Here is a 17563-nt window from a genome sequence, read left to right as displayed (position 1 = left end):
GTGTGTGTGTGTGTGTGTATATATATATATATATATATACACACACACACACACATATATATGTACACTTTACTCAGTAAATACTCATTCTGGACCAGGCCCTGTTGTAAATATTTAATTTATTTTCATTTATTTAAAATTTTCAGTAAACACAGGCAGATTTTCCCATTTTACAGATGAAGACGATGAGGCACAGAGAGGTTAGGTAACATAATCCAAAGATACGTGGCTAAGAAGTGGTAGAGATGGGATGCAAAAAGAGAACCCTTGGTTAAGGTTTAATCATCATTTGGCTGGCATTAGGCTTCCTTAGTCTCTGAATGGCTGTTGTTTTTCATTGAATATTCAGGAGCACAATATATCAGGCTTACCAGTTGCATAAGTCATGATTAATTGTCTGCCTGTCTGATTGACATCTTATTTGTTTGGCTGCTTGTTTTGAATTTAAGATAAAGTTGCTAACTTTTGTTTCTTGAATAAGTGAAGATCATGTCTAATAGGATGGATCTGATCACTTATTAAAGTTGTTCTTAATGAATCTTGCTTGTCCAACGTGCTGATACTTTTCAGATATTTCTCCAGAACTAGAGAATCCCAGAAAAGGATCAGTGTCACAGATGGTGAAATGGTTAGTGACTGAAAACAAAGTATTGATTACTGAGGCAAGATAGCTAATGAGTGTGTCTAGCTTCTGAACTGCAAATTTAGCTGTAGTCTTTGGTATCAACTGGCTAATAATTATAGCAAACTTAACATATATATATGTATATATATATATATAGAGAGAGAGAGAGAGAGAGAGAGAGAACGAGAGAGAGAGAGCTTTCAAAGTGCTTTTAAAGTTTTATAAACTAGAAATATTCTTACACAATAAATGTGAATAATTTACTATTTCATTAGATAGATTTTTAGTCTATTTTTCCCAGAGTTTTTTTGTTTTTTCCTATTTTGTAATCAGCAAATATTTTTAATGAATGACAGATGGACTGATGCCCTGGCAGAGGGTTAGTTAAATAAATTAGAACATAATCCCCAAATAGAATCCTAGAGCAAATAAAGCAATGTTTATGAAGGGTCCCTTTTTAAAAATAATGTCAGCAAAGCTCATATATAATGCTGTGCAAAAAAGCGGGATGTAAAGATTTGTATTCAGTGTAATCTCCTCTATATAAATGTAGAAATACACGCCTATGCATAGGATTGTAGTAAGCTGCATACGCACAAGACGCAAATACTGGAAGGGAATATATGTAAACATTAACAGTGGTTGGAACTGTTAAGAATTTTTTATTTGCTTCTTCATATCTTTAGACTTTATACAGTGAGTATAGTAAATATTCTTTTTGAAAAAGGATATTAAATGCTTTTCAGATATTTCTACACATGTATTTCTTTTTATCTGACCTCTCATAAGATGAGAAAATTATTATCCTGTTGAGGTTCTGAAAAGACTGTGGAGATCTATGAGGCCAAAACTTCAAACAGTTCTGCTTCTAAAATCCAATTTAAGGCACTGAAATACTGTTCCTTATTATTTTAACTATTAAAAATAAAATTGATATTCTACTGATCCAGATCCCATAGTTCTAGAAATAATTAATACAGGTAAAACTGCATTTTGTGTCACCATAAAAATGTGCATTGTGCTAATAACATAGAATACATATGTCAGCACATACATATTAGAAGACCACGTAAGATAACTGATCAAGATTGTGACTCCAATTTTAAAATATTCTACTTTGTTTTAACCCTCACTAGCACCTGCCTATTAATATCCTAAAGTTGATGATAGGCTTAGTTTCCACAGATGACATTTCTATAGGGAATAGGAGGTCCAACAATAATTTCATTTATTCCATTCTACTTAGAATGAATGATATCTAAGTTACTAAATCGTGTTCTATCAACAATATTAAAAATGAATAATGAATAGAAACATGGCACTTTACTTATGTATCTGCCTTATTATATAGTTTCCTTATTTGTAAGAATTATTTATATAAAATAGATATATATAAAATATAGAAAGTATATATAGAACTTTCCTTTATATTATTTCATTTAATTCATTTGATTCTTTAAAAGACCTCTCTAATAGCTAGTACATATGTCAAGAGTGTTTAAGTGATTGCTAAAGTTTACTTAGTTTACTTGTGCTTTCTGTCAAAGTATTTTCATGTTACTGCATTTTTTTTCTGTGAATAGGAAGCTCAAAGGGTGAGAGCCTGTTAATTGGACATATACACATCTCTAGCTCCTCCTGACACACAAACTATACACTCTTTTCTGATGTGAAAATTTCTCTTATGTGCAAAGTCTCTTTCAAAATCTTCAATTAAAAAGAAAATTCTAGGTCCTCCACCAAAACATAGATCTTACTGCCATCTAACTTCTCTGGATTTGCTTCATCAAATATTCCCAATTCTCTGGTCTCTTCCTGTGGTACTAAGAGACATCTGAATTCTCAGGGTCATCATTCATTGCCCTGTCATTTCATTCCCCTGCAAAATCCTAAAGCATTCAGTCTCGCCCAAGCTGCAGGAATTTTTTTTTTCCTACTGACTTAATGTTTCTATTATAACCATGGCATCTTCTTCAGAGTTTCTCTACTTTATCCAGATGTTCCGGTCTTAGTGACCTGCCTACTAAACTAAAATTAATTATCTACCCCTTCAAAGCTGACTTTAGTCTTTTCCTTCTCTTTCTTGTTAATTATGTAACATCTTGTCAGACACATCAAATGCCTGTTAAAAAGATAGTTTCTTTATAATAAGACTGCACTTGAGCATGGCCCCCTTATATTAGTCCATTCCTTTCCTATCACTTCGCCTCCTATTTCTGCCATTTGTGATGGAAGTCTTAGCTGGTTAATTCATACCAGTCACTTTCCTTAGTTTAGACCTATTCCATCAGAAGTTTCAATCCTTCCCAAGATTTTAACTACATTCTTTTCTCTGAAAAGTCCCAGATCTCTTTTTCTAGTCCTCATCTCTATCTAATATCAAGCTAATGGATTTTTTAGAACCAAAATATGCTAATTTTTAATTTTTTCTCCAATTCTCCCCAAATTTCTCTTCCATGACAAGTGGCTTTAGGCTAATAGAATAGTGATTGCATTATATTCTACAAGAAAAGAGGCAATGTTTCTTTGTTTTCTCTGTAAGGTTTGTGGATTTTAAAATACCTTTCTATTGACCTACTAAAAACTCTTCTCACCTCCCTCTCTGCCTTTGTTCCCCTTTTCTTACAAACATTGCCCTCTCATCCATCATTTCCTTAGCTACAATATTTCCTGTTCTTTTAACTGTTTTCTAATTATCTACAGACACAAATTTCATAGATTTTCCACATTTACCAACAGTTCACTTCAACCTTTCTGGTTCCTTTCACCTCTTACCACTGACATGTCCAATCGCCCAACCCTGTACTGTTTCATTGCAGGCAGGTAAAACTATCCTCTATGATTCTTGGATACTTTCATTTAATCCTTTGACAGTCAAGTCCCCTAGAAAACCTTAAGTCAATTTAAATAATATTCCCCAATAATAAGATTGTTTTGCCCTTTATCTTCTATTGGAAGAGAGAAAGAGAGAGAGGAAGAGAGAGACGAAGATAAGATATAATTTGTACTTGTCTTGTAATCATAACTGCTATTACGGATCATTTTCTACAACATTTCAGTGTTACTATAAAATTTCAAATGGCTTTAGATAGCGAAATATTTGAGAAATCCTGTTTGAGAAATTCTTCATAGACTAAAATTTCCAACTGTGTTAGGAACTCGTTGAATTATTAAACCAAATGATTTTTAGCTCTGAAAGTGAGAATGACTCAGTTCTTTTGAAGATTTGACATTCTAATAAATTTTGAATGAAGTTTATTTAAATGCAACTCTTTGTGATAACTAAAACAACTAATTCCATTGTAAGACCTATAATGGAAATTTCTCTCTTTAGATAAAAGTTTAGTGCAACAATTCATTGCCTTAGAATGGTACTGTGTGTGTTGGTATAATGAACTGAAGACCAAAATCTCTTATTTTTATATTCATTAATTGCTTAATTTTTATTCAAGCTTGCCATAGGCAGAGTTACAATTGCTATCTAGAAACACCAAATTCCTATTCATTTTTCTTTTAATAATCATATGTAGTCACATAGAACATTAGCTGTGGGCTATATTAAAATATTTTTCAAAATAATTTTAATTTGTCAAACTGTTCATTTTGTTATAATTCTGTTTTCTCAAGCATCAGTGGGGTTTACTTTGCACATCACAGTTTATAAAGGGCTATTCTCATAGGTCATCAATTCTTCAATGTAATAACCTTGCGGATATGTGTCATTATTATCATCTCCATTTCCAGATAAGTAATCTAAAGGGTAAACGTTAAAATAACTTGTCTACAATCACACATGTATTTGCCTATAGTAAATAATTGAGTTTGACCTTAAACTCATGTCCTATAACTTTTGATTTCATGTTCTTTTCTCTAAAACTCAATGCTGAAGATACATGTGACTACACTGCGTGATAACTGATAAAGCATAGTAGGAAGCTACAGAAGTTATGTGTCTTAGAGACTTCAGAGAGACACAGCTTGATTCCAAAAGTGGAATTATCAGAGGAGTAAAAATCACACAGAAAGGGCTATTTAAAGAAATAAAATTAAGTCTCTTCTTTGAAATAAGAAAAATATCCTTCTTTGAAATAAGAAAAATATCCTGAAATAAAAAAATAAGAAAAATATCAGAACATTATTACAGAAGTTCTATGATCTTACTTCTTAACGCCTACCCTTTAAAAATCAGCCTATCTTCCCAGGCCCTGACAGGGAAATACAGTATTTGTAGCAGACACCGTGATAGCAAACACTCATCAGACAGGGCATCCTCTCACCAGGAAAGGTTTCAGTGAGATGAACGCTTCCCTGTCTTGACTATTGTAAATAAAGTTGCAATGAACGGGGAAGTGCATGTATCTTTTCAAGTTAGTGTTCTCATTTCCTTCAGATAAATACCCAGAAGTGGAATTCCTGTCATTTGGGAGTTCTATTTGTAATTTTTGGAGGAAGCTCCTCCTGTCTTTTTAGTAGGTGCACCAATTTACATTTCCACCAACAACTCACAAGGGTTCCATTTTCTCCACGTTTTTGCCAACACTTATTTCTTGTCATCTTGATAATAGCCATTCTAACAGGTTGTGAGGTGATAACTCGTTGTTTTGATTTGCATTTCATCGATAGTGATGTTGAATATCTTTTCATGTGTCTGTTGGCCATCTGTATGTCTTTTTTGGAAAAACGTCTCTTAAGATACAATACCCATTTTTAATCACATATTTGTTTTTGCTATTGAGTTTTGTGAATTCTTTACATATTTTGGATATTAACTCCTTATCAGATTTCTGATTTGCAAATTTTTTCTCCCATTTGGTAAGCTGCCTTTTCATTTTGTTGATGGTTTCCTTTGTTGTGCAAAAACCTTAGTCTGATATTATCTCACTTGTTTATTTTTGCTTTTGTTCCCTTTGCTTTTGGTGTCAAATCCAAAAACATCCTCAAGACCTATGTCAAGGAACTTACTGCCTATGTTTTCTTCTAGAGGTTTTCTGGTTTTAGGCCATATGTTCAAGTGTTTAATCTATCTGGGGTTAGTTTTTGTGTGTGGTATTAAGATAGTGGTCCAGTTTCTTTTCTTTTCGTTCTTTCTGTCCTTTTTTTTTTTTGGGGGCATGTGGCTGTCCAGTTTTCCCAACACCATTTTTTGGAGAGACTGTCCTTTCTCTATTATATATTCTTGGCTCCTTTGTCCTAAATAAATTGACCATATATGCATGAGCAGAATTATTTAAATGCTCTTAGCCAGTTCCCATTTGCTATTAATCGAAACATAGGAAACTGTTGATATTCAATTCCCTTTTAAAACTCAATTTCCTGTAGTGTAAGCTAATTCATTTGAAGGTACGTGGTCAGTAATCTCAAAAAGTCAATTTATGAGCATATGTATCCCCATAAATTATGGAATATATATATTTAATAAAGCTATGGAATATATACATGTTGTATAGTATATGTAGGAACACATGCACACACACACATATATAAAACGTAGATATAAATATCTAAAAGGACAAAAATAAATGAACGACAACCTTCACATTTATTTTTTGAGCATGGAATTTATATACACACATATGCTTTACTGATTCTGTATTTTTAGGATGTTTTTGATCTTCTTCTTTTCTGTTTATGTGCATCCCTAATCCTGGGTTGTCGATGTTAGAAGGTGAGGACTGTACTTAATATACTCATAATTTATTGCTCTCTAAAGGTAATGGTGATGAAATTTGGACCTATTTCTGATGAGGTATTGAAATGGAGCAGGACCCTATGGTCCTCCCCCACCCACCCCCAAAAGGCACCTCCACCTGCCTTTTGTCTGTGAAAAAACTTTAGCCAAAGAATAAGTTTAATCATAGAAGTGAGAAAATGCAGAAGCAAAGAAAAGCAGTCAAACAGAACCAAACAATAAGAGTCACTAAGCAAAGTCAAGGACCTTTAGTTCCTTTTCAAGGGCTATAGATAATATTCTGAGCCATATCCTGTGAGCTGTCTTATAGATACTGAAAGCTCCACCAGTTGGAAGAAGTTAGCTACATGATGGCCAGGCTGTAGCCATGACATAAGCTGCCACAATTCCGACAGTTTGCCTCAAAGAAATGGAAACATACCGACCCTGGAACTGAAGACTAACTGTACCTAAAACAATCAAGAGGACAGACCACCACATGATCAATTTCAAGATGACTGTCAGAGCTGACTGTGCTGTTTCTTCCTGTAGTCTCCTCGCTCTGTCTATAAAAGCTCTTACCCACTGATTGTCAGTAGGGGGGAGTCGGCCTCTGGACAGGAGTCCGCCCTCCCCGCCCTCCACCCCCGCTACCCCCTCCTGGGTTGCCGGCATCCAAAATCAAGCAAACTTTCCTTTCCACCAACTTTGCTTCTTTATTGGCCTTTGAGTGGTGAGCAGCCGGACTCCACTTCCGGTTACAGTATCAGCCCGCCCAAATATAGCTTTAAAAATCAGGAAAGTAATTTGACTGTCTATAAATTTGTAAAAGGTAAAATCTTTAAAAGGTTATGTTTAATTATACATTTATAGCTATAAAGATTTCAATTGCTATTAAAATTGGGGAAAGTGTAAGTCCTAAATATATATAGTTCTATATCAAAGAAAGAAAATTTTGATAATGGAATTCTCACAAAATTTATTTTTTTGGAGAGTGTTTTTCCCCCTGTGAATAGCAGAAACACTCATGAATACTTCTATTCTTAACAAAAGCATCTATTAATCATAAATGCATTTGGTTTGGCTAGGAGAGAGATGAATCACAATAACAGAAACAATAGTCATGCACCTTGAATGGTGATTTTAAACATGCTCATGTTGTCACATTTGAGTTTTACAATAGCACTGTCGGACAGGTAGGAATGCATATTATCCCTCTTCAATGACTGATATACAGTGTCAGGAAATGCTGTAGTCTGCTAGCATTTATTTCATAGCTGTTATGGTAGAAAGACATTACTACATGTCTACTCTTTATTTATTAACTTATACTCTCCAATCTAAAACTACTATTCTACTATATGGCCTATCTTTGAATGTAAAGGTAGTAGGGAAGGGAGATGAGCAAATGGAAAATAGAAGAGGGTACTGGACTTTGTGTTGTAGGCCACTGAGAAAGAATGAAAATCATTAGGAAGGGAAAAAGCAATACTAGCCTTGTGTTTAGGAAGATCAGTTTAGTAGCCATTGGAAAATATAGTAATCAGAAATATATTGGTATCAATGATCCTTAAAGAGACTGTTAATAGTGTCCAAAAAGAAAAAATGGAAGCCTGCACTACAGAGAATGGAAAGAAATATCAATATTCTGATAGTGATTGTGAAGTAGATTGGATGCCTAACAAGATTAGGATAATCGTATGATTTATGATCCACACCACAACACCTTTAAGAGTGAAAGAAATTTCTGTTAATAATGGAGATGAAATGGCAGGTATAAATTGAAACTGTCCCAAGCAAACAGGGATGAAATGTCATTCAAGGCATGCTGGAAAGAAGAATCAAAGAAACCTTTGAGAATTTCAATGAAGTGGATGGAGATAAAATTTCTAAAGACAGGAAACTCAGGGGAAGTTAGTCGCAAGAACATTTAATGAGTTCCGTGTTCTGGTCCCATGCATTAAAATAAAAATATAAAGAAGTCAATTTGAAATTAGATCTATACATATCTCTGGGGCTAGATAAATGCTAGAAACAGACATCAGAGTTCCTGGCCTACTGGGAAGGTTTGCAAGCTTTGAAGTAAATGACATCATCAGGAAAAAGGGTAGAGAGGGAAGAAACGAAGGGTCATATATAAAGAGCTGGGGAGGGTGGGGATTCACAAAAGTCAAAAAAGGAGAGAATTTGAAGACACTCAGAGAGGTAAATAGTGTCAAGTGTTGGAGAGTGTTGATACAGAACGGGTACTAAAAATGGGCCACTACATTTGTCATTTAGTTGGTCAATAGTGTCCTTTGTAAGAGCAGCTTCAGTGGAATAACATGAAAGCCAGATTTTAACAGGATGACAACAGATGGAGGAGTTGAATAATACCCACTAGATATAATAATAACCTAACATTTAGTTTTTGCTATGTGCTCATTTTTACTGTAAGTACTTTACATAGATAGTCTCATGTTATCTTTGTACCGTCCTGATGAAGTCATTGTTTAAAATCACTGCTTATAGCAAATTCCCCGGCGGTCCAGTGGTTAGGACTCTGTGCTTTCACTGCCAAGGGCCTGTGTTCAGTCCCTGGTCTGGAAACTAATCCTGCAAGCTGCGCTGTGCGGCCAAAAAAAAAAAAATCACTGCTTGTAGAAAGTGGAACCTAAATTCAAGCCACACAGACCACTTTAGAGTCTATTCTTTTAACCCCTGAGTGTTGGCTATTTTCTCATCCATCAAGAGTAACCAACACATAGCGGTTAAGAGACTGGGCTCAAAATTCCCACTATTCCTTTGAGTTGTTAAAGAGTGATGGTCTCCTTAAAGAAGTGATTATCAAAATTCATGTCCCCCCATCTCCCATGCACCCCTCAAAGTAGAAAAACTGTAGTGTTCTGCACGAGCATTCCTCAATTTGTAATTTACTCTATCAGATAGGCTTAATGGCACTGGGGAGGCTTGATATAAGGGACAAGTATGGAAGACAAGCCCAACATGGCAGTCTTGTGTACAGAGAAGGAGGTCTTGAGTAATTGGTCATAGGTAGACACTGAAAGGGTAGGCAAGAGAAAGAGTCCATTTGGAAGAGTGGAGCAGATTATGTTTCAAAGGGAAAGGGAGAGACTTTTTCAGATTTTACTTGGTTAGGCCTGATGCTGACAGCTGTTCATGATTTGTGTCCTTGAGCAAGTTATTTAATTTTTCAGTCTTAATTTTCCTGTTTGTAAAATTAGAAGTTTGGGTTAAGTGATCTCTAGTGTTTCTTCTAGTTGTAATAGTTTTAAATATTTGCTTAGGCTTTTCATTATTTTGTTTGATGATATACTGTCTGTGTCTGTTAAAAAAACAATGGTTGTTGGGACTTCCCTGGTGGTGCAGTGGTTAAGAATCCACCTTCCAATGCAGGGAACATGGGTTCAAGCCCTGCTCTGGGAAGATCCCACATGCTGCAGGGCAACTAAGCCCGTGCACCACAACTATTGAGCCTGTGCTCTAGAGCCTGCGAGCCAAAACTACTGAGCCCCCACGAGCCACACTACTGAAACCCTCGCACCTAGATCCCGTGCTCCTCAACAAGAGAAGCCACCGCAATGAGAAGCCCACGCACCACAACGAAGAGTAGCCCCCGCTCGCCACAACTAGAGAAAGCCCGCGCACAGCAACGAAGACCCAATACAACCAAAAATAAATAAATAAATAAAATTCTTTAAAAAAAAAAAAGGTTGTTTTATTGCCTTAGGAGGAAACCACATGAAAATATGAATTCGGTAGTGTAATGAGTCCTAGCTTTGAGGTTTCACATGAGATGTTTTCTTTAGTTATGCTGTAGAAGTATATTTTTATATCCAGTAACCAGAAATGTCATTTATACATTGTCCGTTGTAAAATAGTGCCACTCACTTTTGGAATATCTTTCTCCATGAAGTTAAAACCCATTCTAATAATCTCATGCATTAAGCCTATATATATCATTCCTATCATTCATACTTTAATGTCTTTCTCTCGAAGTGCTGTCGAGGGAAATTTACGACAGCAACAGAGTCATCTGACCTTGTAATTACATGGTTTATAGCATTCTCTCCAAAACTGATAATTATTTCTTACAAAAAGTAACTTGTTCTTCAGACTTTATTCTTTTAGTAAAACTCTGATACACAAAATGTTTTCTTTGACCAAGAAGATCTGTTTGTCCAACCGATTACGGCAAAATCTTCGGGATGCAGGTTAAGGTTACCCATTTGCATTGTTGGCAGGTCTGTGGCAGATGGTTTGGACATTCATTCTGTGATTGCTTCTCTGACACCTTCTCAGAGGATCAATTCGTTGAGTGATAGATGAGAAATGGACCACTCCCTTTGGCTTCTCTTTGTTTTTCCTCTTTAAAGGGGAATTCTGAACAAAAGAAATCTGGGCTTCTCGTCTAGTGTTCTCTGCTTCATAGTGATTCAGCCTTCAAATAAGAGGTAACACATCTTCATATATGGACACGCCAATTGGGGAGTCTTAGAAATTTGCATACAGATTTAGACAAAAATCATACTTGGGGGTTTGCCTTTTGGAAGCTATAGTTTTGTTTTACTATTGATTTCTCTTTGATCTTATCATAACAATTTCTTTTGAACCCAAACTGAAGCCTCTATTTGCAAGTACGATAGTTAAGAATTCAAAAAAATTACAATTCCTTCTAAGTGATTCTCACTTGCATCATGTGGCCATATGATATATCTCTCTGTTCTGCTTATCTCCTAGTGTTAACATCAACAATAAAACCCATTTATCAAAAGTGTATACCTCAAATTAATTTGGAAGAGTACTGTATATAGTTCATATATATAAGTATCTCTGCATATTATACTGAAGATTTCAGTTCTTTGCATTCCTAGATGGGGTTCTAGTGGTGGAATGCTATATGGGGGTGAGGATGGTGAAGTGGGAGGTTTGGGAGAGTTTTTGAATGAAAACAGTTGTACCATTGCCAAAAAATATTATTCTTCACTTTATAATTAGACTAGGAGCCACCAGCTATTGAAATTGTCATGCCTTGTACTATGTATTAGACTGAAAAATACATTCAACCTTAATATATAATAATATTAAATGTGTATAGAGTTTTGGGTCCCATATGAGTACAACCATAGGACCTATCTTATGATCTGTTGCTGTTACTTTTAATGATTCATTAAAAACTTTGCTATTTTGTTAGAGCAATGCTTTGGGGTGTGCTTGAAACTTTCTTCCTCCTTCTCCATCTTTGAAAGTGTTCTGTTTCAGATCTCCACAACACAACCCTCTATCCAGAATGCTAGCATCCATTCCCTGCACATACCTAAACTAAAAGTATTGCTTTGCGAGTGGGGCAAATATGTATGGAAAATTGTCTGCCAGTCCTACTGAATATTCTTTTTGGGTTTGATTTCCTACACTCTCACTCTCTTCTCTCTCTTTAGGCTTCCAACACCTCCTTCCACCATTCTTCCTGTCCCAGGCATGCATGTACCAATATATACATGCTCCTACTTCACATTCTGAAATATGAAAAATCATCTGTAGGAATCATTTTCATCTTGCCATTGCCAAATCTACCAAACTATATTCATATTATATCCATATTCTCTGCCTTCCATCCTAGTGCAAAAGTGCCCCTATTTTTATTAAAAGCTACTTTTGCTCTGTATCTAATCATGTCTTACCTTAATTAATTTATTTTTCCTGCAGTCATTTTTTTTCTGCCACTAATATCTGTCTTTCAAAAGCATCATTCTAGTCATGGTCTACTAAGATCCTCCATCTTAAAAAAAGATTCTCTTAGAATATCTCCCTCCATGCTCTCCTTTTCAACAAAAATTCTTAGGAGTTGTTTATGCTTCCCTTGTCCCTTCCTCACTACACTCTCTCCTTGTCACATTCAGATAGGCACCCACAGTAAGCGTTCCATTGAAACTGATCTTACTAAAAACATCAGCTATCTATATATTGTCAAGTACAGTAGTCACTTCTCACCTCACTAGGGCTTCTTAGCATCATTTGACAGTTCTTTACTCTTTAAAGACACACATCTCTTGGCTTCTGTCACACCACACACACCTAGCTCTCCCCATACCTTGTTAGCTTCTCTCAGTCTCATTTTCATATTTCTTCTCCTTTTCCTTGTCTCTAAATGGGTGCCCCCTGGGCTTGGAGTGTGCTTACAGTCATTCTCTAAATGATCTCTTATAGTCACTTGCTTATAAATATTATCTTATGTTTCTGTAACTCACAATTTTATATCTCTAGCTCTGGACTTTCTATCTTCCTCCCTCCCTCCCTCCCTTCCTTCCTTCCCTCCTTCCTTCCTTCCTGCCTTCTTTCCGTTTTTGGTTGGAGCTCCATAATGTTGTATCCAACTATATACCAGACATCGCCAACTGAATATAAGGTAGGCATCACAAGCACTATATGGCCAAAATAAAATATTTGATTCTCCCACCACTTCCTCTCAGCCTGGTCTTCCCTCTATCTTTCCCATCCCGGTATTCACATGTCCATTCATCCGGTAGCTTAAGACAAAGCTATTGGATTTATCCTTGATACTTAGTCTCTCCCATCCAATCTAGCAGCAGATTTGTTTGATTCTATCTCCCAAATATATCTTACATTAATCTACCTCCCTCCATCTCTACTATTACCATCCTAATCCATGCTTAGATTCTTATACTCCATTTCTCACACAGAAACAAAAATGATTGTAATAAACCCTAAATAAAATTATATCACTCCCCTAGTTAAAACTGTCCCATAACATCTTGTTTCACTCAGATGAAAATCCCAATTCCTTTTTTGGCCTCAGGACCCTTTCTAACCTGGACCATACCTATACCTCCAAACCCAGCTTCCGCAACCATCCTTCAGACACAAGAGAGACATAGAACCCTCACGTGTGACAAGTCTGATCCTATCTCAGGGCCTTTACGCTTGCTGTTCCCTCTGTTCAGGACGCTCTTCTCACAAATTAGATCATGGATGCATCTACTTAGATCTTCAGAGTTCACCTCCAAACTTGCCTTTTTAAAGTGATTTTGGCTAACATCGCCTCACTTATTTTCATGTGACTCTGTCTTGTTTTCTTTTTGGGTCTTATTAATATTGGAAATCAGATTGTGTATTTCTGTGTTTCCTTATTTATTTTCTATATCCTTTAACCTCAATTCCATGTTCGTAGCTCCATTTCCCACCATGAGAATCCTGGTTCCCAACCATACGAATATAGGCATTTATTTGTTCTACCCTGCAATACACACAAAACAACTACTACTAACAACAACAATCCTACCAAGTACAGTTCAAGTTTTCTTTGCACTTTTTGTCCTTAGAATCTACGCTGCTAAAAGTGTCAAGTCAAATTTTGTGTCCATAAGTTAGGTAAAAGTCTTTTCCCTGTGGTTGTATTATGTATTTGACATATAGTTATGTTCATTTGTTGATATTGCCATTCAAATTCAAGGTTAGTTTTTCATTCTTTTTTATTGAATACAGTTTCTGAGTAGGACAAAACATTTACATAATAAAAAGTCAAAAGTTATGCTCAAAGAAATCTTGCTCCTCTCCAAATTCTAATAGATTGGAAACCATACTCAGTATATAATTATGAATCTTTCGTTTAATTATTTTATTTACAAACTATCAATTCTCCTATTATTGGACTGTTAGGAAGTTTCTTGGTTTTTTCCTTTTTAAAATTATGCTAGCATTAACAAACATGGATTTTTTTTAAAAATTCTGAAATATTTCTCTGACCTTTTTTGTTTGTTTGTTTGTTTTGTTTGTTTGTTTTGTTTATTTGTTTTTGCGGTACGCGGGCCTCTCACTGTTGCGGCCTCTCCCGTTGCGGAGCACAGGCTCTGGAGGCGCAGGCTCAGTGGCTATGGCTCACGGGCCCAGCCGCTCCGCGGCATGTGGGATCTTCCCGGACTGGGGCACGAACCCTTGTCCCCTGCATCGGCAGGCGGACTCTCAACCACGGTGCCACAAGGGAAGCCCTGACCTTTTGTTTTAATTGTGACACAGAATATATTACCATTATGAGGTTTTGCTACTTATTATTACTCTGTATCAGATATCTTCAATTATAGTTAGTATATTAGAATTAGTCCAGATGTAGGGGAATATTAGTTATTCCAGATAATAGAGTTTCTCTCCGTATATGCACATAGCATGAAGCAGATAATAAGGTCAAAGATCTGGACTTAGGTCCCTGTTTTCCCCTGTATTACCTGTGCATATGGAGAGCATTTAGCTGAGTCTAAAGTGGACTTAATAGTACTTGCCTTGTTGGAGTTCACTACAGAGGTGTTCTTCTGACCAGGGTGATTTTTCCAGAAGTGGCCCATATTCTAATTTATTCATGGTCCTTTTGGGAAGATTTTTTTCAAACTCACAATCTTGGAAGATAATCTCTTTTCTCTCTGTTACGGAGTCATCTTGCCAGAGTGAAGATGTTCCAGCAGACATGTTCCCCTCTTCACCTGCCTCTCTCACACCTCTCCCCAGGGAATCTGCCTAGGGGAGGTGGGAGAGAGAGGGAGAGAGACACCCACCCACTAGAGTCCCTGGCTCTATCTCTCTTGACAGTTCTCTCTATCCCTGTTTAGTTATATGAACATTAAACTTCTCATTTAAGTAGTTGGATCAATATTGTACCTTCCCCTTTGAAAGAGTTTACATTCTAAATTTGCTTGAAACTTATCCATGTGTTACGTGGATAGGTATAGCATAAGGCAGAATAGCGCAAGGGCTGTAGCGGAAGTATCAAATATTCTAAGAAAGGGAGAGAAGATGATAATTTCAGTAGGAAGCATTAGTCAAAAGATGACACTAACAATGGTCTTTCAAAGGCTTAACAAAGAAATGAGCTTGTGAATATTCCATTCAATTTAACAAATATGTGTCAGGCACTTCCAATAGCCTCTATCACATGAGATACTGCTGAGCATACACACGTTAGGAGAACACAGCAACTGCTTGCAAGGAACTCATAGGCTCTCCAGGTGACGGGTCACAAAGACTCTGCTTTGGCATCATCTCTCAAAGCCATTATGCTACTCTAATTTATCTTACACACTGCAACCTGAATAATATTGCTAATGCAAAGTTTTGAGCATTTGGTTCCTGTACTCTAAAAGCTTTAATGGTTTTCCATTCTCTAGATAGAGTCTAGAATGAGTGTTTTTATTACTCACCCTTATAATTTTTTTTTTAATTTGAGCACTTCTCATTGCATACTTTAAAATTCATTTATAAAGCACATAAATGTGTCACTGTGCTGACGGGCATCACAAAATGTACAAAAATAAATAATGGGGAATAAGCAATAATGAGATCAACATGAAATAAGCCATATAAAAATATCTTGCTAAGCACAATAGTATTTTACTATCATTAGCTAACATTTGAAGGCAATATACATATATACACACACATGCACGCAGGTAAAGTCATAATTTAAATGGCAGTCTGAACACGATTTCTTTTGATTTTTAAATAGCCATTGTTTATATCCAGTATGTGATTCATGAAGACCTCAGTCTAACAGTATTAATAATGGCTGCTCCTATTATTTCCACTGCCACTTTCTGGTTTACTTATACTTGCATTACTTGCATTATTATCAATCCATAGTTTCTCTGCCTGGATCTTTTCATGTACTTGCTCATCTCATGAGGTCTAATTTAGTTAAAACTAAATATGGTAAACCCAAATTTCCTTCCTTAGGTACGTCTAAACTATCAAATCATTCACAAAGTGCGGAAAGCAAATAGATGAAGGAGGCTTCCACTTGTCACTCCATCTACATTGCAAAATGACTACCCTGCTCTTTTCAGGGAGTTGCGCCTTATATACGACAAGTGACCATTCTGATATATGGCTGGCTGAAGATGTCAGTGTAAATCTGTGCAATAAGTAAGAATAAAGCCTAAGTTTTCTTTTCTTTTTGCTACAAGATAAGAATAAAATAGGTCTATTATTATCTTTTCACACCCAAAACATCACCTTGCCTACTCTGTAAGGTGTACGTACTCTACTGTGCCAGAGAATTAAGCCCCAAATCCTTTATCTGGCTTCAAACTTCTCTGTGACATGACTCTAATCGATTCATCTTAGTACAGAGAGTACTTATTTGGAAGCGCTGCTCCCCATTTCCTGCCTGGGCCACACTCTCCTGCATCTGTGCTTTGATCCATGTTATACCTCTACTTGAATGCCATGTCAGCTGTAACGTGAAAGCAATGAGCATCTTTTAGTCATCTTTCATTGCCTCACATCTAGCACAATAACTGTCAAAGAGTACAGGTCTAGCTGAGAACTCATTCTTGATCTTCCTGTATTAGTTGATAGTAAGATCTCCCTAATTTCAAATTAGTGAGTTTTTTTTTTTTTTTTTGCCGTACGCGGGCCTCTCACTGCTGTGGCCTCTCCCATTGCGGAGCACAGGCTCCGGACACACAGGCCCAGCAGCCATGGCTCGCAGGCCCAGCCGCTCCGCGGCATGTGGGATCTTCCCGGACCGGGGCACGAACCCGTGTCCCCTGCATCGGCAGGCGGACTCTCAACCACTGCACCACCAGGGAAGCCCCAAATTAGTGAGATTTTTACCCTCGCATCTGCTAGTCTTTCTTCCCTTCATGAACAAAGCAGCCTCAATATTACTAGTATATCTGTAAAATTTACGTTCCATTCTCTTCCCTGCATCTTAAATTCTCCATTACACATTCAATGAGTTTGTATAAAATAGAAATTATTTGGATAAATGAATTAATAAATGAATAAAAGTCTCTGGAATTCCATATAAACTGACATTTTTTTTCCTATGTATTTTTTAGTGTAAATCGCACATTCTGGTGTGCTGTGCTTATTTCTAATTAAAACATCCTTAGGTAGCTCATGTAAAAAAGCAATCTTGGGTAAAATCTATAACTGTGATGTTATGGTGTCCAGGCATTTTGATACTGAGATACTTTCCCAGTAGTTGAGGACTAACATAAAAATGACTTCAAAATACTGAATTATTTTTTAAGAGCTGTCCGAAGCAAGAACTTTACATTGGATTTAATATCACGCCCTGCTCAATGTTTTTCAAAAGGGAATCATTAAAATGTTTAATTTGTAAAGAGCATTTGAATTGTTCTCTATAAATCTGTATCATGGAAACTAATTCCTTATCACAGCCTGCACCACTTGAAGATCTGTATTTCTGAAACTATCTCCATTGAGTTTTTCTATTTTTTCACTAGTACATTTTTATA

The sequence above is a fragment of the Aethalodelphis obliquidens genome, unplaced genomic scaffold (assembly GCF_003676395.1).
Source record: "Aethalodelphis obliquidens isolate GAN/ISIS:26980383/991018 unplaced genomic scaffold, ASM367639v1 scaffold1, whole genome shotgun sequence".
Classification (NCBI taxonomy): Eukaryota; Metazoa; Chordata; class Mammalia; order Artiodactyla; family Delphinidae; genus Aethalodelphis; species Aethalodelphis obliquidens.
This window is presented reverse-complemented; position numbering follows the sequence as displayed.